Raw genomic sequence first — 27,399 nt, 5'->3', positions numbered from 1 at the left:
CCAAATTTTGCAAAATAGACATTTTTACTGCAGCAAAAGCTTTATTTATGAGATAGGAGGTGCTCAACCTTGATAATGAGCCAACCTTTTAAAACCACCCAATTGTGTGACCAAGACGTGAACAAAGAATCTCATGGCTCGTCAATGAAAGCTGCAAATACGTGTCTTCATCTGGGGAATGGCTTAAGTGTGGCCTGTTTCTACAGAGAGATATTTAAGCTGCATTTGAAACAGTAAGTGAGCTCACATAGAATTGAAATATCCCTCTTATTTCATTTATTCATTTTGTGCTTGTGTAGCAATTTAGAGATGCAGCAGTTTCCACGGTGTTGTCTGAGGTGTCCAAGAGCTGGAGTTGTTCCTGTGCACTCCTCTCTCTTGTCAGCTGCAAAAGCCTTAAAAGTTAATGTCCACTGAAATTGTTCTGGTTTTACTACCACCTAAACGTAATTTGTTCTGATTTATACCCCTGTAAAAAAAGGTCAATACTGATGAAAACCAAGACCTATATATTAAGTTCATATAGAACATTTGTGGATGTAAACATTCCAGATGACATGTTCCAGTGCATCCTGTCACCAGGCAGAAGTTGCTTATTTAAAATGAAAAATTGACACAAATCTTCATACTAAACATAAATAAAACTGGATGTGTTTTGAGGGGTGAGCCAGCAAGAGGTGCTGAGGTTTGAATGCAGGTTACTCTGTGTAGTTTTATTTTAAGAGAAGACTTATTCACAGCTGTCAATTTTTGAATCTCATTTATGCCTGGTTATATGAGGGCTCATTCTGTAGACAGCAGCCCCTGAAACTGTTGGACAGTTGAATGGATGTGTCTCTGAGTCTTTCATCTTTCACACTTTAGACATGCCTTCAAGCCACCAACAGTTTACATTTTCTTTTGCATATTACATTTTAAAATTACATCTTCTCCATGAATCTTATGAATGTATTTCTGTCAGGATCTGGATAACTAAGTCTGCTTCTAGCTCTGACCTTTTGAACTTGTTTTTTGCCCCTTTGCTTCTTTTCCACTGGCTCAAGGTTAGATGACAAACCTCATCAGCAACCTACATGGTGGATTTTAAGATTTCTATTTTACTTGGATTTTTTCCATTTGAGCAACTGTTTGGAGGAAGTTTTGTATTGAGACATTGTCAGGGGCGATGCTGGCAGGAGCAGAAAGCTGATGATTGCTCTTAGGAGGCCATGGATCACTGAACTCTGAATAATATTTGCAGCAGGGCTTGTTTTCACGTCTTCAGGGTATGAAGTGCTGAATTCATCTTGCAAAGCCATGAGGCTTGCACAAAGTCTGGTACAAACCTGGGATATGATATCAGCTTGTTTCGTCTTGGGGTTGGGGTGAGAGGCTGAAAGTACAGAGGACCTGGTTGGAATAAGAAGATCAAGCAGAGGCCTGAAGTTGCCTCCTTTACTTACTCAACAGGCTCTGAGCTGTGTTCAGTGCAAGGTTGGTGTTTTCATCAGCTGCAGCTGGAATGCAGGATGTGTTGTTGGACACAGCAGTGCCTGCAGGAGGAGGGTGAAGGCTTTCAGTGCCATGGGAAAACAGCACAAACTTTTTTTTTTTGAAGACATGGATTGCTGTGGTGTAATTAATGTTTTGCCACCCTAATGTATGCAGAGGAGTTGCCAAAGAGGAAGGTCCATGAGCTACTGACTCCAGTTCAGTCAGGCTTTAAAATTTCGGTTGCTCTTTACATTGAACTTCTGCATTTTCCAGCCCTGCAAGTTTTGCTCATCCTGCTTCCATCACTCCTGAACCTAAATTTATTTCCAGCAGAGGTTCTAGCTATGCTTCCATGTGTGTTGGCTCTGCCCTGGGCAGTGCCCACACCCTGGGGCACAAGAGAGCCCCATGTTTGCCACATGCAGGTGGCAAAAAAAGAAGAGACAATCTGAAGACCTGTCTGCTGTTGCTCAGTAGAAAAAGTCTATGACTATGCAATCAAATATACCAAAGATTTTGTGTCTCTGCTGAGTTTTGCTTCTTCAGGTCCAACCCCACACCTCCCCACTAAGGAATTCATAACTTAACTGTATAAATAAGTGTTCAACTCTTCTACTTATGTCTTTAATTACCTCATGGATTGGGCTGACTCTGTCCTTATTGACCTGCTCTGTTGGCTTTAAATGCTTCTTAACTTGCTTTGCTGGATTTATTCAGGCAAATCCTGGAGAAAGTATTTTGCAATCTGAATTTGCATAACGGATGTGAAACATTCTATGTCTCCTGTGAAAAAAAGATCAGGAATTTGTCACAAGCCCAGCTATTGCACATTTTAAAAGGTTATAAAGCTGCTAGGTATGTGATAAATGCTAGGAGAAACACTGACTTCAGTGCAGCATGAGGAAAATTCTTCCCTGGAGGAATTTTTACAGGGTTCCCAAACCTATGCAGTGACTTTCCAGCAAATATTATTGTGAAACAATTGTTTTGGGATCAAGTTGTGCTTTTTCAGCTGGGAATTTATCTTGTGATGTTGAACTGCAACCAGAAGTCAACAATGACACTGGATACAGCTACTCTGTGTGTCTATCATGAGACTCAAGTAATCCATATGCTTTCCTTTGTTTCTCTTTAAAGGCCATTTTCTTTGCTTTTCCTCCAGCAGGCTGCCCTACAAGCCACTGAAAAATCTGTGACAGATTGCTCAAAATTGCTTGCCTGGGTCCTGATTGGAGGCTTCTCTCCAGGACCAGAGAGCAGCCTCCTCTGGGTCCTTACAGCTGAAAAGCAGAAGCAGGGACCACTGTAATGTCTTTAGAAACACTCTCTTGTGAGACAGAAGGATAAAAGTGCTTTTTATGACTCTGAGGTTCTTTGTTGGGGTGCCTGGAGCTGGATCTAGTCTGATCTAGCCTGTAGACACAAGAAAGGGAACGTCAGCCTAGTGAAGTGTAGCTGAGTTCTGACCTGAACATTTGTCTGAAAGAGGCTGAGCATTGCAGAGGCTGAATGTCAGTTGGCCACTCCATCAAGATGGAATGAATTACAGAGGGACCTTCCTTTTCAGTGATTCTTTCAGTGAGACAGCTGAGAAAGACAGTATGTTGGCAGCCACTGTAGAAAAGCAATCAAAAATATGTGCAAAGAGACTATTTTCTTCACTGCTCAAGTGGCAGTAGAACCTCAGATAAGTCAGATTGAGACACCCAAGAGAAAGCAGAGCTCCCTCAGACCCACACTAGTGAGGTTCTAGGATCTGCAGTTCAGGTTGGTCTTAATTACAAGGTGATCCTGTTGTAAGATAACCATATAAAGATATTATGTCAGTGTTTTCTTCAGCTTTGCTGCTTGAGAAACTGAGAAATTGCAGGGCTGCAGAAAATACTCACTATAAAGGTTGTCTATTTAAATAAAGATTTGCTATCCACAGCTAAGTGCAGGCCATGGGTTGGATTGTTTCTGTGTCCACTTGAGGTGTATTCTTTAAATTATGCATTTTCAAATTCTTACCTGCATAATAATGGGACAGTGTGGGACAGAGTTCATGCCAGATGTTGATGGCAGCAGACAAGTGAAATTGTACCTTTCACTGCTTGTGCTCCTGACAGTGTTTGTGCTTTTTGAGAACTGAAGTAGTGACATTGTTGCAAACACTTCTCTCTAAATGAGCTCTTAGTAAGGTGTTGAAAATTCACCTTTGCCTTCCGCCAAGCCCCACGGTTTAAAGAGCTATACAATATAATTTTCTTTGCTGTCTGTTCCTTCCAAGCATTTTCACTTAAGGAACTTGAATAGTCATAGATTTGGATGAGCAGAAAAGAAGCTTCTTTCTTTCCATGTGAAAATGAAAGGGGAAATTAAAACATACTTTCCATGCTGCTAGTACACATTTCAGTAAAACATCAATGGTATATATGCCTGATTACTTTTCCGTGGAATAATTTTCATGAAATCATTGATATTAAAATTCAATATACTGTTTTGACTAAGCCTCACTGGGGATAGCACAATCTCTCATTATTTCCTTTTCAGCCTAGACACAGCTCATAGTATGGATATGCAGATTTTCAATGCAGCAGTGGAATTGTAAAATGAAGTTATTTTTCAGCTATCATGGCATTTAGCAGGTCTGGTGAATTGTGTCTTACAGCCACTTTATTTTCTCACTATTTTTTTAAAGGCCTGTCCTGTGCCAACTCATGTCTTTTATGTCAAATATGAGACATAGGGAAACATTCCCATGGGTAAAAAAAAAAAAAATTGTACAACAGCCTAAAGCTTTTCTTCACAAATTTATTCTTCAAAACCACAACAGGTATAGGGTAAACACTCTGCATTGAATGCACTCCCTGGCAGTACAGAGGGCATGAAGCAAGGGGACAAATATGGAATAGCAGCCCTTCACCTTCCTGTAGCCTCTCCAGTGATCAGCTTGGAGCCCACCTGCACAGTCCAGAGCAGCCCCTGGGCCACCTGAACCTGCACCAGCTGATGGGCAGGAGTAACATCTGTTGCTTTCTGCCTCACCTACCTCCTTCCCTGGGCTTGTAACTGTAATTTGGGAAGGACTTCAAGTGAGATCTGCTCATCTGTGCCCATCACTTGCTGGGGAGAGGCCTAGAGGAGAGCATGGTGCTGTTTGCTGCCCTCCCGCCATGCGTGATGGTAAATCCCCAGCCTAAAGGATGCATTTTGGGCCATTTCTGAGTGCTAAGGAGTGCTGACTATAGGCTGGGTGCAGAGAACACTGCTCTGCACTCACCCAGGCTGCTGCTGGTGTGCAGGAAATGGCATAGTCTGTAAAATCACCTTCACTCATGGGCTGCTGCAGTTCTGTCATCTCAAAAGGCTCCATATAGACTGGTCAGCACAAAATCTGGGCAAGAATAATTCTCTTCTTGTGTCCTTTCTTGTGGCTGATGGATTTGAGGACCCTCCATCCTCCAGACTGACTTCCAGCTCCCCAGCACCCCAGAGAGCCAGGCTGGTACCTGGCAGTCGGGATTTTAGTCATCATCCCAGACTTTCCAGTCTGGAAATCCCAGAGCATAGCTGGGCACAGCCTCTGCTGCATCACTCTGGAGAGCCCTGGAACAGAGGTGCAGGATCTCTGCACTGCTGGGAGGGTGCAGCCAAGGGAAAGCAATGCATGAAGCATCCAGCCCTTGCTCTGTGTCCTAAGTTATAAATCTCTACAGAGAAAGACAGGCAGCAGAGCTGAATTTCCCATTTCAAGGCTTTGGCGTGTCAGAGTAAATATCTAGCATTTCATACAAATGCATTTTAGATGCTTTTCTTTCCAGGTCATGTGTTGCATAATATCACCACATGTTTGATGTATCTGCTCCCAAAAGGTTACATTTTGGTAACAAACTGTTAAAAAACAAAAACAAAAACAAACCCAAAAAAACCCAACTGAAAAAACCCTAATCCATTTGTCCCACATAAATTGTAGAGATTTTGCAAACGTTTGGGAAAATAAAGCCTTTTCTAATATAGCAAAAAGTGACATTACAGCAGCAGATCTCATGGACGATTACCATGGCTTTTAGTGACAAGGGTTAACTAATTTAGCAATCTGGGTCTGACAGAGCTTTGCAGAGTATGTCTCTCAGTGCTTTAGGACTAAATGCTTCACTCAGATTTTGGGAAGCCAAAAGATTGATTTCCTTTGCCTTTTGATTAAGAGAACAGGATTTGGACATGAAAATCCAATTAGATGAATGCTGGGGGTGGGAGGGAGACAGAGAGAGAAAGAGATGGATGGCATACAAATCTGCTGCAAACAGACCTTATTCTGAAATCTGGACTACATCTCCTCTGGCTTTCAATTAATTGTAAAACAGCTGCTCTTCTCTCCCTGTGCACTGAGACAAAAGATCACTAAGTTTGAGAATTGCCAGGTGATAATACTGAAAACTCAAAAAAAGAGAAAACTTGAAGCCATTGAAAATAAATAACAAGAGCCTTAAAAAGTGAGAGAAGGCAATATTTTGTTATCTCCAGTATTTCTTGCAGTTAAGTATCTTGAATGATCTTAGGTGCTTTACTGCCAATAAACCTTGCAGCAAACTCCATCTGTCTGTCATTCATAAAATGAGATGTTACTATTTTGCAGAGCCATAAACCACATTGGGAGTTGATCGAAAAAGCAAATGATAAAAGTCAAAGGATAAGGATCCAAACGCTTTCTAAGTGAAAGACTATTTGAAGCAGCTGTTTTCCTTTATTATTAGAGATAATTATACTGTCAAAACAGCAGAATATTAACTTTTCACATGTCTGGTTCACCTGTTTATAGAGTGCTACCCAACTGCAGACATGCCAGATGCAGCCTGCCAAGAGTGATGGGGAACAATGAGGCTCTCTACCAATCTGGAGATTGCTCTCTTTGTGCAGAGCAATCAGCCATCTAATCCATCTGGGAGCTGGCAAGGGCTTGGGAGAAATGCTTGAAAGGAGGAAAAACCTTGCAATGGACTCTTATGACTCTGTCCTCGCTTTGTAATTTCCTTCTAAGTTCCAACCACGTGATGCTGTCCTGGGGTGAAGGATGCTGGCTCTTGTTCTCCAAAAAAATTTTGGTTTGTGCTTATCTCTGCAAATTCCCAGTTACTTGTTTCAATGTTGCTCTTCAGTCTAATGAGGGCTTGTGGCAATAAGTTCCATAGACTCCTTCCTGCCTTCGTGGGGGTAACTTGTGAAAGCAATACAATAATTGCTGGTTTTATGTCCATGACCTAGTTTTAGAAGTAAATGGAGACAAGACATAGTAAATGGAGACATTATTGACATCTTTGTGACTACATGGACAAAGGACCGACTAGTAGAATTTCAGGGATGGTTTTACAGCAATAGATAAAAAAGCAGCTGAAAAAGCTGATTAAAAAAAAGCAGATTTAGTCAACAAAAGACAATTGTATATTTGATAGAAGCATTTCAGTTTTTCATCTATCTAGTTAGGATATTGTTTCTCAAGTGAGACCTGAGCATTGACGTGCATTGCTCAATTAAAGTCTACTGATTTTTACACTAATTTCCTTTTGAATCCTGTTTTAAGAAAACAGCTATATTCCTCTTTAAGTGTATCTGCACAACTTTCTGTGGTTATTATGAACTTTCAACATTATCTCTTATCTAGGGAATGCTAACCATGATAAACAAGGAAATAATCAGGGCCAAATGTGAGTTTTGGCAGTTGTTTTGGATTTTCAACATTTGGTACATTAGGGACGTGCACAGATCAAAATCCTGGAGGCTCTGTAAACATTGTAGCCCAGAAGCTCATATGTATTCTGAAGCTTTTATTTTCCTTTGTGAACACAACCTGGTTGGCAGTGATTAGTGGTTGTTATGATTTCTTCTAGAAACCACTAACTGCACTTAAAAAAAAAAAAAGTAATAAATTCACATAACTCACATAGAGCAAAGTATGTTAACAAAACCAGTAATTGTTTAAAGTTAGCACAATTTTCCTCTATATATCCACATAAATGTTTGTGTATACAAGCACAGAAATAAGTGTGTGGAATTCTCAGCTGGTTTGGTCACCTGAGATCGGGGCGTCTGAGGTGTCTGACCATGGTCTGGGCCTGACAGAGGGATCCTGTCAGGACACTCTGTGTGACAACAGAGCAGATCACCAGCAAACTACCCCAAAAATTAGTTTATTAGAATCACTGGCTTTGTTTTATCCCTGTTTTGGAAAGGGTTGAAGACATCTGGACACTACTAGAAAGAGCAGAGCAGACAAAAACTGCTTTTAACACAAGAGAAAAATTCCACAGTTCTTGTCTCAAGTGCATAATTTATCTGGTGTGACTTTAAAAGGTCTTTGAAACTTTTCTCTCTACTCCTTTAAAAAATGAAGATTAAAAGTTTTATTGTGTTAGCAAATGGGTTCTTCTCTGACCCATACAATACCTGTGGTGACACTTCAAATACTGTTTCAGGTGAACTGGGGCCAGTTATGACTGAGACAAAATATTTATTTCCTTGGACTATGTATTTCTTGAGTGATAAATGTGTGAAGGGACATATTAAAAAGCAAATTCTCCTCTAAAGGATAATGCCATTTTCAACTGAAATTAAAAAAAAAAAAAAAAAAAAAAAAAAAAAACAAAAAAAAAACCAAAAAACTAAAAAAACCAAATGAACAAACAAACAAAACAAAACAAAAACCAACCAAACAAAACCAAAAACCAAACCCCAGCTGTTTTCAAAACAGTAAAATTGAAGTTTTTAGTGATCTATTATTGTACTTAAAGAACCCAGGCTATGTACTTCGTTTTCCCATATTTCTGAGCAGGGGTAAGAGCCAGTTTACCTTAGACTTTTCAGGATGAGCAAAAGAAGAACAGATTCATCAGTGTTTTATGCTTTCAGCAGCACCAAGTGACGGGTTGTGTGTGTGCTATTTGCAATTGGCACATCTAGGCAACATCTGGATCCCCCTAGAAGCTTATCTCCTCTTTGACTTATCTGGTAGGCTGTGCTGTAAAGAGGAAAAAAAATGCATGTAAAAGAGTTGCATTTACACAAAGGTAGCACTGGAATTGGCTTTTTTATTATTATTATTGTCATTTGAATGCAATGAGGAGCCTAACTTATCTACAAGAAGTCAGCATTATTTTACTAAATCAGCTCTTAACTGATTGTGTCTTGCAGAATTAGGTTCATGCTTCTCGTTTCCCCTTGCCATCTCTTCTGCAAGTCAATAATCTGTCCTCTGATTGTTAAAAGACTGCAAATCACTATACTTCTGTTATTTACCACTCATCTGAAACTCCCATCCACTACTTATTCTACTCTGTGTATTTAACTCACAACTACCCAGCGTACATGTCAAAATAGTTTTTCACATTTTCTTTAAACAGCAGCAATTAATAGCTGTGATTCTACACATTCCAAAAAAGCCCAGAAGGTATAAACTCAGACTTACTCACATTTGCTATGTGTATGCAGCAGATTGTACTGACATCTTAGCAACACAATTAATTGGATCTATTTCTTAAGTGGTTTTTGCTATAGAAGGAATATCTGAATTAGAGGAATGCCTTCTGGTTAGTATGGTGTACTTCATATATTCTGTGTTCAGTATTGCTATAATTGAAAAAAAATGTTATTCAAGGTAATACGATACTGATACAAGTGAAAGGGACACCTCTGTCTTGCTGTTGTATGAGTGTAACTAAGGCCTTTTGAAAAAAAATCACCCAACCTGTTGATCCTATTCAGATCAATATTCCACTCTTTGGCTTTTGTCTTTCAAGGTTTCTAGGCTATTCAAGTGCATGAATTTATTAGACAAACTAATGGTGCAGGATAGGGAAAAACTTCTATACATTTACTGTCATTCAGACTTAACAAATGTCACACAACAGCATGTGGTTTGTGTATGAGCTAAATGTGCCAGCCAGCAGCACACACACCAGAATCCTGGAAAATGTGTGATTTCCAAGTTCTGGGAGGACTTTGTAGCCTTTGATTTCCTGAAACACTCACTGCCTGGCTCACTAAGAGCACAAACTGCAATTGCTGAAACCACTGCCCAGCTTCAGCTTTTTTCTATCTTTAATCACTGGAACGCCGTACATGGGAAAGACATTTAGATGATGAAAGCATCCTGTCTTTTGAATTGGCAGTATATTTAAACAGAAAGAAAGCAGAAAATTAGTTTTTCTCTGGTCTGTTTGTTGTGTATTTTCTAAGAGATAGTGACATTAAAGGAGCATTTGCCTGAAGGCCTCTGATGAGATCAGGGTTCCATTGTGTTTGTCTCTGCAGGTGTCCACACAAAAGAAATATGCATTATTATTATTATTATTATTATTATTATTATTATTATTATTATTATTATTATTATTATTTTATTTATTTTATTTTCCCCCCAAGGATAAATCATCCCCCCAAAAGGGCAGGAAGAACAAAGAATGTACAGAGATGGAAAAAACATCCTGTGGAGACAGTGTCAGGATCAGGAATGGGGACTATGGGATGGGCACTCTTGGCCACCAGGACACCAAAGGGTTGTGATGACCATAAGAGCTGGGGAGGTTCATGAGTGTGGCTGAGCTGGGCTTGGTTTGCAGCTCTGCACCAGGCCAATCATCTGGAGCTCTGCCCTGAGCCAGTGCTGATATCAGATTTAGGCTTTCACATTCCTTACCTCCACTTAGGATCCCCACAACAGCCCCTCTCCATTTAGCAAAATTCAGTAGCTCAGACCTGTCTTTGTGGTCTCCCAGAAGGAATGTGGTGGCTCCAAGGGTCGTGGTTTCAGCGAGGGTGTGAAGATGTTGGTGAGATCTCACGAGGAATGCTACAGGGCCAGCCAGGAACTAAATGGGAATGTTCCTCTTCATCTGAGCTTGTGCCTGGGTGGGGCAGCTCTGCAGCCATCAGTCCTGGAAGTCCCTCAGGCCCAGGAGCCATGGAGGCAGCAGGTAGGATGATTATTTGGTAGGACGTTTCTCATAAAAATTGCTCATTACCAATATGCATCTACTAAAAGACATTTTTATGGCCGACTGGCGTTTTCTAGCAGTAAACTGTTCACCATAAAGGTTCTGATACTCTCTGTTTGTGGGTTTTAGCCTTCTTAATCAGAATGTCTTGCTCTTCTGTGTGATTCTGCAAATTGCTAAACTGCTGTTCCATTTTGTTTTTATAATTCCACTGTAAATGTTTCCAAAAATCCTAAACAACAAAGAGCCAACAAAGCCCTATGCTGCTTTCATTTAAATATTTCTTAACCAAGCAGATTTCCAGTAAGTAGAATCCAGAATTATTTAGTTTTAGGAAAGCAAAACAAATCCATGAACTAAATAATCTCTCATTTTCTCTTCAATTTATTGTTTTTTTAAAGTGATTGGGAGAAGTCTTAAGCCTTGTACTTTTCCTACAGTGGAAGGGAGTTCAACTATTTGGAGGAAATGTGTTAAGCTGATGGCAATGAATTTCCATTTGCATAAAATAATTTATGTACATGCATTTAAGGGTAAAAGGGGAGCCAAAACTTAAAAAAAAACAAACCCAAAGATATTTCTGAGAGAGATATCTTTGAATACCCAGGCCATTTGTCAGTGGGTTTAGTTTGTGTACTTTATTTGTATTGAGCCAGACTAAAAGAATTTGTTTGAGCAGGGAATTTGTTTCCTAATGAAAGAATTCCAGTCCTGTCACCCTACTGACCATCGGACATAAATTTCATGTTTACTCAACATTCAGTATCAGTGGGGGAATATCCAACGAAATAAAAGGACAGAAAGAAGACAAAAGGAATCTTCTGGCCTTTCTCAACATGTGAACTCTGTCTTCCACTCTGAAATTCAAATAAAGTAACAGCGGATTTTTAAACAGAGATTTGCAATCCCAAACACTCCTTGCCTGCTTGTTTAATTACATTTCTGGAAGGTTACAGCTCTCCAGCAAATCTGGACTTTGTTTTTTATAGGCTTCTCAAATTCTGTGCTTACTTTGACCCTGCAGCTTCGATTCAGTTCAATTATATGATGCAGGGCAAACCTAGCTGCCCTCGCTGAAGCAAGAGCCAGCTTTGCTCCTCAATTCACTGGGGACAGAGTGGTACAACAGGATTTTTCTCTTTACTTTCACATTCTGAACTTTGTGTTACAGCCCAGAGCAGTTTCTACACGCACAACTTGATGTCTGGAAAGTGATTCTTGTCACTCAGCGTTGTGCAACATAGAGCAAGCACCTCCTGCCTTTATCTGCTCTTGAGTAGAGTGGTAGCAGCACCTGATCAGTCCCTTGATATTGAATAATTCAGAAGGCTGATCTGCAGAAAGAGCCAGAAGTAATTTTAAAAACAAACAAACAAACACACAAACAAACAAAACCAAAAAGTTAAACTCAATGATCTTCAATTCAGATTTGGGGTTAGGACATTAAATATAAGAGGTTTCTATCACATTATATGCACATACTTCATACTCACAATTATATCTGTATTTCACTGTAATTAAGTTCACTAGCCTTCCATATATTTTTCTGCTTTCTTCATTTGCATGGGGTTTATCACTTTATCCTCACTCTCCTCTAAAGGTTCTTACAGTTCCATGGGAAGGGAGACCCTTTCATGTTAAAAACACATACCTAGATCTTTGTAAATGGTGTATATGTTTCCTGCTGAGGTATGAGTAAGCTTTCTCAAATAGAGTCTATTAGCATTTTAATAGCATACTCACACTAGGAAGTCTTTTTGTTTCACTAGGCAAATATGAAAATATTCTGTATTTGCAAAACAGCGATTCGATGCCAGTTACCCATCAGATATGATCCACATCACAAGGAAAGTCAGGCCATCATAAACATCATAACATTACATAAACATTAACAAGGAATAAATAGCTATCAAACGATATAGAAACCTCTGCTTACAGATCCATACCCTGACACCTCTAAGTAGTTTCACAGTTTTGCACTCTATGCTTATGTTTGAATTGCAAACCTCGGTAAATGTTGATGTCTCAATAGTTATAATGCAATGTAACACCTCACTGTAGGAGCATACACATATTTTCAAAGGTAGCTGTGGGGTTTTTCAAATCTCCTGGGCAAATATTCTCCCCCAGATTGTCTTACTATCATATAATTTATACCCACGAGATCATTTTTATTCCCCTTTGCCCACACAGGGAAAGATTGTGTTTTAAGTGAAAGATCACCCAGGGAATTGCCTATATCTGATTCCTGCTGGAAATGGATATGAAAAGGGAAATTCTTCAGTCTTGCAGATACTTTTGCCTCATTTACCAGTATCAGGGCAGACATTTCTTTTGTCCAAACTGCTACAGCCCTGCTCTACAATGCAGATGGAGATGATGAAGAGAGTGGCATTTTTTGTATCTGAAGACAAAATAGGAGACATCATTGTCTTTGTTGCTGCAGTCTTTGGTAGAAACCATAAAGGTTGCATTTGTTTCTTGGGGCTTCTTTATTCCAGACTCATCTAATGAATAAACTCTATTGCTTGTAGTCTGAGTAAAATAAGCAAACCAGCTAGAAATACCTCTTACTTGCCTGTGATCTGATGGCACGGAGCCTTGCACTTTATATATACTTAGAAGATGAATCAAAACTCTAATTTGTGTCTCTAATTTGTATGAAAAGACATAATTTCTATAGAAAAATGCAAGTCTTGCTCTTACAGTCTGATTCCCCAAGCTCAGCTCTGCTGTAGGCTACACTCAACCTTGAATCGATTGCTGGAATAGAAAGGTCCCAAAAACCATCAAAGTAACAAGTTATATTTTGCAAAAATGACAAATAACTTTGTCCTTACAGAACATGGAAACAACTTTACAAGCAAAGCAATAAAAAAATGCATTGTTATTGCTTGAGTATATTATAACCCTCATTTGAATAGAATCTCAGTCTGGTTTGAAATCACTCTGTGCATATGTTACAGGAAGTCTAGAAACATTTTGTTCTTTATTAATGAAGCATGAAGAAAATGATACTGAGCATATTTTGTGACAAGTTTCAGCTTCCTTATGCATCCTATACATTACATTCCCTAATTAGATTTTGCTAAGTTTAAAAGCTCAAGAAGGACAAGCACGCTTGAATATTTCTATAATCACATTGGTTTTACCCCCCAAAATATTTTCTGTTATTTGGCACACTTCATTCTATGATAATTTTTCTGGCAACTGAGTAGAGACAGGAGAAGAACAATTAATCTTTTTTTTTTTGCTAGCAAATATGGAAGGATTGAAAGCATGAGTGTTCTGGGGCTGAAAAAGGTGGCTTCTTGCTTAGCCCTATTTATAAAGGTGTGATGTGGAGTGCCGGGCAGTGATGTGTGTCAGGAAAGATGCTTGAAGCTCTCTACTTCACCCTCCTGCTAGCCTAGAGAAGCTGTGTTCAAGGAAGTGTTCAAGGCCAGGTTGGACAGGGCTTGGAGAAACCTGATTTAATGAGAGGTGTCCCTGCCCATGGAAGAAGGTTGGAACAAGATGGTTTTTAACGTTCTCTCCAACCCAAACCATTCTGTGATTCTGTGATTCTAAGACATCCCCACTTCAGCATCACAGCAGGCAGAGCTTGCCATGCTGTTGAGTCTCTGTTCACACTCTCTTTTCTTTTTCCCAAACTGTCAGTTCTTCAAGATCAGCTCTGTACTCTCTGGTAGGGCTGGTAACTCATTGCTGAGGCCCTTGACACCTCTGCTGAAGTGCCCACCAGCCAAATACTGAGGGTTTGACCTGAAGAGAGAAACCTAACTCAAGAGAAAGCTGGTGGCTTTTCCCCTGAAGAAGCCAGCACGTTTCTCCTGTTACTCCTGATGTTTTTTTTGTGGTGTAATACTAAAATAACGAGAGCTTTGACGTGGTGCAGGTCAGGCCCAGTATTACTGCCAGCAGATATAATTTGGCAAAAAGAAAACTCTGCAGTGTGATTGTTCAGACCCCATTTCAAGCCCTAAGAAATATTTGGGGGGTGAGAAGCCCTAATTTAATCTGCTTAAGAAGGAGAAACTTTTCTGCTGTGCGAGGACTGTGAACTTGGTGGAGTGACAGAAACCAGCAGCCGTGCTGGGGCCACTGGCTAACTTCTGCAAGAGCCCTGCTGTCCCCTCTCACTGGGCATGGACAAGTTTGGAATTGCCATGTATGGTTTGTGTGCCTTTCTGTTTAACATGTAATCCCCAGAAACTTATGGCTGTGTTTATAATTCCAGCTATAATGAAAAAGGAAATTAAAGCCTTTCTAATTTATCAGAAGAATGAAAATTGCATTGAGAAAGAAGGGGGGAAAAAGAGTTTTCATTCTGTTGGGATTTGAGAAAATTAGTCCTGCAGTATATTTTTTCCTGAGGAAAAGGAATATTAGATATATTAACTTAATTCTTTTGTCCTTTCCTCTTCAGTGTTCTAAATTCTTTGTATTTAGGAAAAAAAAAATGCTGCTATCCAATTTCTAAACTTTATTTCTCATTTTGTAGTATTTTAATGCATATTCTTTGTTCTGCAGGGTATTTTCTCAATAACCAAGGCAGGTTTCTTATAGATAAAAATAATTGTTCTATAAAAAGCAACAGAACTAACACACAATTGACCTGTGTGAAAAGCCTTTGCACGTGTGACAGGCAGGGGTGTGCGTAAGTGTATATTTTTGTATATGAGCTATGTTTTAACTCTAATTAAGCTAGTACTTAATAGTGGTATCTATAGCCAGACTCTAAGAGGTTTCTGTGGATGCCTTCACTATTATGATTGCTGAAGGAAATAATAGAGACTGTGGGTGCCTCAGTGACTGAGGGGACATTACTGGAGGAGAACGGGTGACAAAATAAAAAGGGCATAACCTGCCAGAGAAGAACTTGGCTATTTGACATGACAGTGGGGTGTTCTAAAGCAGGACAGAGCCAGGGCGTTGGGCTGGGTGTTGCTACAGGTCCTGTCACCAAAGAGGTATTGAGCCAAATCAGCACGTCTCGGAGATAATACACCAGACTTGATCGGGCCACTATTTTTATGAGGCAGTTTTCAGGAATCAGGTCTCAGTGATAGGAAAGAGATGAAGAGTATCATAGAAATTTAGTGCATATAATCAAAACTTTTATTTCCTCATTTTGGAGCTTGAAATTTATGACCAGAGCTGCCAGGAGGAGGACGGCAGCTCTGCACATGAAGTGACCTTTGCAAACCTGGCTTTGAAAGTTTGCCTTTGGACGGTATGGAAGAAATTTCTGTTTTCCACTGTTGGAAGGATGGAGGAGTGTTCTCTGATCAGTACTGTTTTATCAAGAGGCTCCTTCCTTTAGTGCCAGATTAGTATTTAGCAGCTTGTTTCTCTAGCCTGGCTCACCACAGGACAGCAGGAGTTGTTGGGCATTGAGGGACCAAACAGTGGGACTGGCACCCCTTGGTTGGCTTGAGCAGGACTGTCACCATTCCTCTGATCACTACCTGTGTCCCTCTATGGCACTCTATGTAAATGCTGGATCTTTCCTTCATGTTCCAAGGGCTGAGTGTAGGCTTTGACCATCACCTTCTGCTCTTTGCCCTTAGCAAAAACTCATGGAGGTCTAAAAGCACAGGATTACCTGACTCTGTCCTGCTCTCAAGGGCAAAATTCCAACTTAAAGTCAACTTCTCAAATACCCCCAGCTTTGAGAAGTCAGAAGGGGATGGAGCTTTTAACAGATATCTCTGAAAATTAAGCTTGAGATTCAAAACCTGGGAATGAGAGCTCTGATCCTCATGCACCGACTGAGATTTGTCCCCAGGTTTCTCAGGTTTAGCCTCTTGTCCTTGTTCTTTGCATTTATGCTATGATCTTTTCCACAGGCCAATAATCCATCAGGCTTTGAGTCATTTTAAGCACAAGCTTAAATTTGAGTGTATTCATTCTTCAGCTGAAATACTTTTGTTCTGATGGCAGAAACCTGTCTTTTGAACAAAGAAGAATGAACAAGGATGAAAGAAGAATTCTTTGAAATATTTTAGCACTAATGCTGCTTTTTAGACCAGTTTCTCAGATGTGCACATTCACATCGTCTGTCAGTCCTTCAGTAATACATTTAAACCTGATATTTCACTTACATTTGGCAGCTGAGGGAGGTCTGTGAGATGATGGGTATCACCTGCCCTGGATAGGCTCAGCCTCAGTGCTAGTACTCTGCTTTTAAATGCTTGCTGCTTCTGTACAGAGCTTAAAAGACAGCACCACCAGCAAAAATAGCACAAACTGTGGAAATACTTGCATCTGCATTTACAAATGTGTTGCAACATGCCCAGGGAGGCAGCACAGTGAATGTGGCAGTGTGTGGCTGAGCGTAGGACGGCAGCTGAATCCTGAGAGCAGGGCACAGCACAGAGCCTGGGTCTCTGTGGGAGATGCATGTGGAGATGGGAGTGTGTGCACGGAGGGAGAGTGCACCTGCAGGAATAAAACCATCTGAATAAAGCTATTAACTTACAAACAAATGGTGTATCGAACCAACCTAAAAGTGACATAATAGAAAACAGTCAGGGACCACAGAGGCATTCGAGTGGCTATTTTTAGCTTCTATTTACTAATTGCATAGGAGTAAGAAAAGGAGCTGTAATTACAAAGACAAATGTTCTGGGTAAGTGGAATAAGCTTTTTTCTGCCCGGTGTCTCCTTCAGAGGAACTCATACATTTATTTCTAGTGTTTTTCTAAGAGCAAAAGCGCAAGCTTACTAAATAGATAGTAATTGGTATGAAATGGGCAGCCAGTTAAAGCTGAAAGCACTTGTACCCACTTCCCTCTTCATTATATTTTTTGTGTCATGTAGATAGCAGAAGTGCAGTAGCCTGACAATTTACTTGATTAAAAGTGACATTGTAAATATAGTCAAAGGCAATTCATATTAAAAACTATTTTGGATAAGAAGGTTGTCCTCTGTCGTGTTATTAGCCTTTATGGGATGAAAGACAGTGAAACCCTAATTTGCATATAATTCCTCTTAGTATTTTTTAATAAGGTTTTGTGTATTATCCAGCCACGGGTTTTGATTTGCACAGATGGAATGAAGTGCTGGAACATTTTCAAAAAAACGTAAATGGAAGGTTTGTATTTCGGTTTCACTTTTCATTTCAGCAGCGGTCATGCAGGCAGGGAGAAGTAAAGAGGAGGTCAGGAAAATATCCATGGGCTGTACAATGCCCTCAGACCATGCTCAGGCCTCCCACTGATTTCATTGTCTGTCTCCTGGCACAGGAGTTATTGAGCCAAAACATAGAATTTATATTGCTGTCCCCAAGGCTCTGTTCTTATCAATCTTTTGTTAGGTTTTTTTGTTTGGTTGTTTGGTTCTCTTTTCTCTTAAAAAAAAAAAAACAACAAAAACAAAAACAAAAAACACACACAAAAAAAAAGCAAACCAGAACACCCCTCATCCCCCTCAAAAAAACCCCAAAGCGATTAACCAAATGCAAATTCACATGCATGCTTCAGAGGCTCAGCTATTCCAGACAGTCCAGGTTCCCAGGATCACCATGAAGAACTAAATATTAATAATATTTCATGTACTACTATAGAGAATGAAACAAGCAATATCATTGTCTCTGGAACTGGTGTTTGTGAAGCCATGCAGCAAGTGTCTCTTATGCTCTCTTATCGAATTTGCTGTTTATTAGTCCAAGGACAGATTTCCTCAACTGCCAGCACTTCTAATCAAATTGGGAAACTTTAAAAATCAAGATAATGGACATGAAGTTGGAACTCAGAGAGAGGCACTGCAAAATCTCTGTCTTTCTCTTTCTTCTGTGTTGACTTGGCAGAGGTAAAAGGCATAAAATCTTTGTTCCACCAGTAATATCAGATAAATCTGTTCTGGTTTTAAACTCTGGAAGTGTTCAACATATGTATATATACTCAGAACTTTCAGTAAAAAAGAGAACAAATCCAATTTTCCATGACATAGATTACTTTGCAACAATTTATTAAATCGACTCATGCTCTTTCTCCACTCCCTACAAACCAGTCAGGGAAATTAATTCTATACAAATCTACAACTAAAATAAAAGAGAAAACAACTACACAAAAGGAGATACATTTTTATGTTTGAATGGATAAGCCAACATAAAAAAAAGATACTCAAGAAGCAGGTCAACCTAGTAAGTGAGGACCATTGTTACACCTTTCCTGGCTTAAATAACACTTTTCTTTTCTTGAAGGGATCCCTGCATCTCATGACCGGCAAAATGTAGGTATGAGTTTGGTAGGACAGAGGGGAATGGCAGATTCAGCAAGGCAGGATTAAACAAAAGATGAGCAAATGCAGAAGGCAGATGCAAGGGCAGCAATGCCGCATGCTAACTGTGCGCTTCAAATGAGCGGGGGAAAATACAAGTATTACTGAACAGCTGCTGCTGGATGACAAATACAATGTCCTGAGAGAACAGCAATGCACCTCTTCAGTGCACAGTTCCAACATCACCACCTGCTGTGGTCAGGGAGGTTGAATTAAAACCTGAACAAGAGGGAAAATGACTATTTAGTATGCCCAGATTTCAGGGCACTGAGGAAGGAGAATATCCAAGTCATGTCTGTTGGGCAGAGATCAGGAAAGGGAGTCTGCTGGCAAGGCAGCATTAGTTCCTGAATTACCATCCCAGAGGAGATGCCTCTAACCTTTTGGTTGAGCACAGCAGCCTCAAAATGTCATTGCCCATGATTGCTAAAACAATTATGGTTTCACAAGCCATCCCCTGAATTTCTTCCCTGTTTGTATCCTGGGCTGCTTGCTTGCTACCCCGATATGAATACTGAAACACAACAATTCCAGTGTGAGCTGCAGTATAAGTTGGGAATGCTGAAAGGTGGATTAGGAGCTTGGCTGTGAGGGAAAAACTGAGCAGCAAGGTGATGCTGAAGTAACTGGAAGTGAAGATGGTGATGCAAAGGAAACCAAAGAGAAAATTCAGGCTGTTCACACCAAGAAAAGCTGATTGAGAGCAAAGAGGATGGCACAGTGTGAACTGATAACGGAAGACCATTGAGGGACCGGACTAAAGTCTGAGCAAGACAGCTTATTTTGGGATTGTCACAAACACAAAAGCACGGAAATATTTATCAATCAATGTATTATTTTGAGAAATTGTGAGGGAAAATGATAGGCTATGGGAGGATAACTGGTTAGACAGGGCTGGAGAAGAGGAAGAATTGCGGTGGAAGATGCTGAACCTCAGAACCCACCTGAGCAGGAGAAGTGGAAATTAAATTAGTAGGATGGGGAAGGGAAAGAGTTGGAAGGAGGTGGGGTGAGAGGAAGGTATCTCAGGTGTGGGAACAGCACAGTCAGACAACCAACAGAAAAAAAGTATTTCAGAGTAAAACCAGTAATAGGCAGAATACCGGAAGATGGAAGAAGGAAAAATGGTAAAAGCTTGAAATGGCATGAAAATGTTGAATGGATAAGTGGATGAAGCTTGGAAGATATAGTAGGAGATTTTATCAAAAGAAGATGCACTTGTTTAATACAATGATTGGGACATTATGTTAAGAAATTGCTCTTGTAAGAGTATTTGGAGAAATCTCAAAGAGACTGACATTGTATAGGAATACCTTGACAGTCCTCATGGAGGAGAAAAAAACCTCATAATTTTAAAAGAATTATTTTAAAAATGAGAAGCTGGTTCAGATTTCTAAGGGTATCTTCACAGTGCAGTGTAGTATCTAAGTAGAGAAGAGCTAAGAAGGTTTATTCAAAGGTTATGAAAATTATGTTCCCTTTAAAGTTATTTATATCTTAACACTCAAAAATCATTAGTCACTTTACAAAATCTTGGCTACTTTTTGTATACTACATTTTTCTATGAGTACTTGTGTATTATGCAAAATACACAGCATTTCTGAGCCAAGGGCTTTTGGTGTAAATTGAATGGATTCTAAACTAAAAGCAGAATTTTAAATAAATGTAATTTACTGCACATCTCACACTTTCTCTTTTCCCTTCCAACCCTTAGTCAGAAAAATCTAAAACACTGAGGATGGTGTGCTCCAGAGTTCATCAGAGTAGGACTCGACTTCTGCATGGAAAGACTTCTTGCGTTTCCACAATTCCCAGTTTGTATTTACAGGCAATGGTACCAGGCATCTGGATCTCTTATCTTTGTGTAGCCAGAAACTTTGAAGGCAGTGAATTACTTCCTATCTGCTGGAAAATCAGGCCCATTCTCACTTCATGAATCTACAACAGACAGCGAGCTCCTTTATGGCATTTCTGTTTACTCCAAATATAATGAGGCTCTGTTGATTTTTTTAAGCTCCCGTTTATGAAGCCAGAGCATAACAAGATCTTGCTTGTAAGCTTAGATCCTCCCTCTCAAAGGGAGCGTGTCATTTGAACAGGAAACTCTGCAAAAGGAAAACAAGTGTTTCCCAAATGAGTACCTGTGGAGAGGGAAATGCTAATCCCCTCCATCAGCTCTGCAGCCCCCAGCCAAACACTAAGTGTGTGAGACATGGACATGAGGGTGGTTTGGGCTGATGGGGGCCTTTGTGGTTTGGGTGGGTTTCTATTTTTTCTGTCAGATGAACTATCCTTCCATTTTACAGGGTATGAAGTGGCACAGAGTAAATATTATCCAAGAGTAGCGGACGTGAAATAAAATGAAGAGAAAAAATCAAGAAACACAAACTTAACACAGACCAAGGGGAACGCACGTGGTGAATCTTTACCTTTAGACCTTCTCAGCTATTAAATCACCCTCTTTTTTCTCATAATGAAGGTTCAGTTCTGAGAGTTAATGTACAGCTCATGCCTCCACCCAGATGGAAATGCAATACGTTTTGATAACCATATGGTACAACATGAAAGATAGTCAAGTATAAAGATTATAACAACCCAGAAATTAATTTAGTGCTGAGTTTGATCTAGATCCCACTAAAACCCAGTGTAAACTCTTTCAATGACATCTGGGTCAGGTCTTTCAGATCTCTCTGTACCCCTTGTGTGTGACTTAAGATTTTTTGTCAAAGGTCAGCATAGCTGAGCATAAATAATAGATAGCTTGAAGCATTCTCTCTCTTTAAATCTGCTCACAAGCCACCTTTTGGGATTTCAAGAGGTTTTTTACTGATTTTCTCTCCCTAAAACAATAATTAGATAATGTTCTACTTGCAGTTGTAATTTGTGCCGGTAGTAATGAACAGTTAAATGTTCTTTCATGAATGACCAGGTGAGACTGATGAGAAAATATAGCATTTAAACGTAAGATAAAGTACAGCAGATTATAGGCTGCCTATGATCCTAGAGAAGTCTGTATTCTTTTCAACCAGGAAAATAGCACTGGTTATCTAGAAAGCAGGTAATTTTTCCCTAGGTTTTGGAATACCAGTCATTTTCAAAAGACTTTGGATCCTTTCTAAGAGCAAGTTGTGGTGACAAAAACACAGGCCTTTAAAAACAAAAGACAGGACCATTGTACAAGTGAAAGCAATTGCCAATAAAGAGGCATTAGCTGAGTAAATATTACTGCCAAGCTCCACTTAATTAAACGGTTTGCTAAACACATGCAAGTACTTTTATAGACACCAAATATGCAGGGGAATACCAACTGACTTACCGGATTCTTATTAAGTATTTCCTGTTTTCTGGGCTGAAGTCTGTGAACAGAGCTGCTTTGTTGCAGTTGCTGGAGATCTGCTGAATGCCAATGTTCATGGGCCACAGTGTCAGTACCAAGCAGACACGTGAAAAGCACAGCAATCACTGAGCAAAATGTGGTTTTGCTCTCCACAAGGCCCTCAGCAACACCTTCTACGGAGTCACACAGATGGAAACACACTCTTTCTATGTATGCTTCTGCATTATTCAGAGGTGAAGGCTATGGATGTCTGCCAGGTCCTCCATCTCTAACACAACAGCTCCTGTTAATAGCCTGTATCTCTCGACTCAGCAGTTCGTCCTCACTGAGTGTTGCAGAGCAGCAACCTTTCCCTTGAGGAGGAACGTCCGTATGGTTAAGCCTTGGTCCTGCCATGCTGTGTCTGGGGACCACCATTCCTGCATGGGCTGCAATGATCATGGCAATTCTTTTTGTCTGAAATATCTCCTGGACACAGGTTCCCTCTCTGGTTTTGCCTCCTGTCTGTTTTTAGGTTGTCTCGCCCTGTCTTCCCAGCCTTCTCCAACCAGTGTAACCACTCGCTCAGAAGCGGCAGCCTTGGACAGAAGCCAACTTTTTGACTAAGAATGATCAATTTAAATGGATGTTCATCAGGGTTTAATGATCCTTGTTAGCTCTGCGCCAGGGGCAAGATTGTCTCCTGACACCTCTGTGGGTATTATTGCTATGCAGAGGTAAAAGACAGCGGGAGAGATCCTCATCCGAAATGGAGTTTGCAGGTTGACACAGAGTCCCTGCTAATCACATCTCACCCAGCTGCCTGCAGACAGATTGCCACCTTCCACATATTTCTATAGTGAAGTGTTGAAGGTCATCGCTTATTCTCATCCCTAAAGGGGATTTAAGTTGTATTATGGGCATTTATTGTTCCTGAGGATTTCTAGTTTTTATTACGGATGCTTGTAATCAACCTGCATGTTATCTTCTAGCTCAGCGAGTACCAGAGTTTGCTCAGGCTGCTTATTTCCAGAGAGCAGGCAGTGTACCTACCACCCAAAACACACAAACAAATTCATTCCCAGTAGGATCATAACCTGCAGTTCATGGAGTCAATTTTTCTGCAGTAACTTCAGTGTTCCGTGGAGTCTCATTAATGCACATTTTTAAAATCTGCACAGATGCCTGAGCAGGCAGTGGGAACCTCAGAAAATCCAACCTTTAGTTTTGTATTCAGTGTGACTTGACTTTTTGTAGTATATGATAAGGTGGTGAGACTAATTGCTGTCAGAGTTGAATTCACTGGAGTTCTGCAAAACACAGATTTGTGTGTAGTGTGGCCATGGAAATGTTATGCTCTGTGTGCAAACGCTTGCAGATTCAAGCCTTATCAAAAGTGTCACAGGACTGGTGCTCCCCTTGAACCTGTCAACTTTTCAAAGCTATTAAGTTTTTCTAATTTAAATATCTGGACACTGAGGTCATGGTCCCTAGTTCTTGCCTTTCTGCACCGGGGTATGTTCAAAAGGGTATAAGTATAGAAAGGTTCCATAAGATTTGAGCAGCAAAATTGCTTACTTTGAAATCTCTACCTCCCATCTTCTCTAGGTTTTTTTTTTTTTTTTTTTTTTGTACGTCTTGGTGAAAGAAGTGTAAGGGTAGAGCAGTCCTTTTTTTAAATCAACAGTTGAAAGTGATTGCTCTGATTAGGCTCTCAGGAGTGCTCTATGTTACAAGATTGTTGGGTTTAAAACAGCAGGTGAATGTTCTGTGCCACTTAATCCCAGAAGAGCTCACATTTTGCTTTCTAATCCTGAAAGACCCTTTCTCCCTCTCAGATCTCTGCTGTCATTCCTGCTGCTGTGGTGGTGACCTGAGAACTGAGTGAGTAGTTCCCATCTTTGCAGGATTGCAGGTGATATTCTCAGAAAGTTAAGTCAAGCCTTAATTCTTCTGAGGTGAAAACTTCATAATTCCCCATGATTAAGGGAGGATGGGATTTTCAGCTATAATCTTAAGAGCTGAGAGGATCAGGGAGGACTGTCCTGGTGCAGGAGAACCCATGAGCTGGGCACTGCCCTCCCTGCAGGGGCTGGCACAAAGAGTGTCAATGTGATGGGCAGAGGGGAAAGCAGAAGTCCCCAGGACAAACCTGGAGCAGGGTGGTTGGGAAACATCAGAGAGACTCCCCTGGGGTTTGCAGATTCATGGTGGGCATTCTCTCTGTCTTGGGACAGTCTCAAGGTACCCAGTAATTTTTTACCCTGCCCTCCACCAGTCTCAAATAAAGCCCGTGGGCTCCGTGTTGTTCTTAATTCAAAAGGAAAGCAGTGCCACAGCCTTGCAGTCTGTAAAGTCCTCTAAGATGTGACAAGTGACAGGGTGCCACTGGGTGCACTGCTGTCCTGAAGGATGACAGCACTGTCCTTTACATCCAGACTGCTCCAGGGGGGGTTAATTTCTTCTGATAAATGAAAGGCATTAAGAAACATCTCCTGCCCTTTGAAGATACACCAAGAAACTTCACTTAGCTTAAGCACAATGTAATGGGGTTGTTATTCCCAGAGATTACCCTAAAAATATGGCTTTTAAATGGTTTGAAAGTGCACTGCAGAAAAGTCATCAAAATGGCTTGGTAATAAACAGACATTTCTCATCATACACCAAAAAGAGAGGCTTCATTGCTCAGTGGTTAAATAGTAGCATTAGAGATGAGCTACTCTGTGATTTTGTTTGCAGAATAAATGAATGTCCAAATGTATTTTTACTGAGGAAGAGCTATCTCACCATTGCTGACAAATAAATGCAAATGTTAGACTCATAATCTGCTTTAACCAAATAATGCACAACAATTAAGCATTAAATTATTGATGTTATAAGAGGCAAACCAGCTGCTATGCACAGGAGTTTCCATGACTTCAACTCTGAGTAATGGAAACTCATTTTTATCCCATTTTTGTCAAGTGTATTATTAAAATGTAATTTTTTTTCTTTTTTTTTTTTTGGTCTTTTGAACTTTGAAGTCTATTTAAGTAAGACCATTAGGGAAAAGTTAATTAAATTGGGAAAGTTAGCTGGCATATTTACCATTTCAAGGGTACATGCTGTGTTTTTGCAGTAAGAGGTGAATTGAGTTTGCATTCAGAAGAGTAATCTATGCAAAGTCAGCCCTGAGCAGCAACAAACCACAGAGGCAAAATCTGGTTAGTGAAAAACAGCTACAGGGCTTGTGAGGTTTACAGTATAATTTCATCTTTAAGACTAGGCAGTCTTCTTGTGTATTGATAAATAAGTATGAGAAGGCCACTGGGGGTTGTTTCTGTGGGGTAGCATTTCCTGTACAAGGAAAAAGTGAAAGTCTGGAGGGATGTAGGGCATCCAGTGAGGAGTTGTGTTTTCAGTTTTATGGGCAAGACTACAGTTTGAGCAGCTTGTAGTAGAATCTGGGGTGGAATCTGGGGCAAAGCTGGTGGTAGGGTCTCACCAGCTGCTTTTGCACAAACCTGCAAACGTGCTGTTGCACATCCCATAAGCATGACCCTGCCTTTGGCAGGATCAGGCCATTAGTACTAACTGCTAGATTTGGGACAGCAGCAAGGTTCAATGCCTGGAGGTAGTGGGCACAGCTATAAATCTCTCACAAGAAATAACTAATGTGTTGGGAATCTTTGACAAGTTTAGTAACTGTGCCACAACCTCAATGGGGGTTTTGTTTCTTGGAGACTTGTTTATTTTTTTCATCTTCTCCTTCTTTTTTTTTCCCCCTTGTAAGTCTGCTAAATTATTTAGGGGCTGAATTTTAAAATTAGAAGATGTGGCATTAAAAAAGCGATGAATATTTTATGAAGGGTTCTGGGATTTTGTGGTATCAAAATACATGTTGCAGCCTCGGAGACTCCAGCACATGAGCCACTCCCTCCCCTCCATCTGACCAGCAGTGCCCATCAAAGCTGCAGGGAAGAGCAGAGGGGTCCCTCCATCCCCCAGTGCAGGAGGGAACCCCGTGTTGCCCAAGGAACCAAACTGCATCACATCACATCAGGTTTCAGCAGCTTTCCTTTGTGGTGGCAAATAGGAACAAAGTGTTTTGTATCAGTGGAGTTCCTCCATATTTTTGAGAATGATTTTTGGATGGCGAGGGTGAGGTTTGTTTTATAAACACAACAGGAGAGGCGAGGGGTGTTGCAAAAGCCACTTGAATCTGCTCCCAGCAGCAGCACAGGATCAGCAAAGCTGCTGGGAAGCCCAGGGGATGCTGGAGGAGCAGGAATCTGTGCAGAGACTGCAGGAATGGAGAGCACAGGTGAGTGGGGACAGAATCTTAGGAGGTTACTCTGCAAAGAGAGGAGCAGGAGGAACAAGATTCATGAGCTTTCCTCGAGGACAGCACCAGGTATCCTAGAAGGGTGTGTTTGAGCAGGCTGCACACTGAGGTCTGTCTGTACCTCAGTGCATCCCTTAGCAACCTTTCAAGTCAGAGCTGTGCAGTAAGTACTAATGGCTACAGCCAGGCTTTCTCCTGAGTAATTTACCTCTGTTTAAATGTGTGTAAAATAAGTTCTGATGACACTTTTTCTTATGAATTAGCAGGTCTTGCTGACACAAATCAGGAACTCAATACAATATTCAGCAAGAACATTAAATCTCCTTCTAACATGCAGCATGCTGAGACACTCTTCCTTATTACCAGGAGTACTGGAGGCTGGAGAAATGCCAGCTGTCCCCTCTGATGGCAACAGCAATGACACAGGCAGAAATAATTAGCGCTCTGCTGCACCACTGGTGTGGATGGTGCTGTTCTTCAAAGTTTCCCTCCCTTTAGGTGCTGTGCAGAAATCCTTGATAATTAATCAGCTCTTGGTGACACTGCAACAATAATAAATCCTCAGGAGTTGCATTTAATGTGATGTGTAGATACACAAACCTCAGGGTGGTTGTGCTGCAGATGGAGCCTGAGCTGGGGGAACAGCACAGCCCTCCTGAGGTTGAAGGAGCTCGGAGGGCGTACCCACATTGCCCATCTGTCTTTGTGTGCAGTGTCAGAGCAAGTCCTTGTCCTTAAACCTCAGAAAGCAGGAGCCCTTTGGGTTTCCTACAGTCTTAGACTACAAGAGTAGGGAATAAAATATTTTCTGGCTAAGAAAGCCTATTCTGATACAGTGGATTTTGAAAAGGGATAAACTTTCACTCCAGGATACAAGCTGAAATTTTTTCTCATGGAACTTACAAAAATCTGGCTATTTTTTTATTTAATTTCCTGTTTCCTTATTATACACATCTACCTTTCTTCTTTGTTTTCCATGAGACCCCCAGCTCTGCACAAGGCTGAACTTGGTGGGATGCTCTGGCAAGAAGTTC

This window comes from Empidonax traillii, unplaced genomic scaffold, assembly GCF_003031625.1.
Source record: "Empidonax traillii isolate 1590-97213 ecotype Southwest subspecies unplaced genomic scaffold, ASM303162v1 scaffold39:size2480183, whole genome shotgun sequence".
Taxonomy (NCBI): domain Eukaryota; kingdom Metazoa; phylum Chordata; class Aves; order Passeriformes; family Tyrannidae; genus Empidonax; species Empidonax traillii.
Note: the sequence above shows the minus strand (reverse complement) of the source record.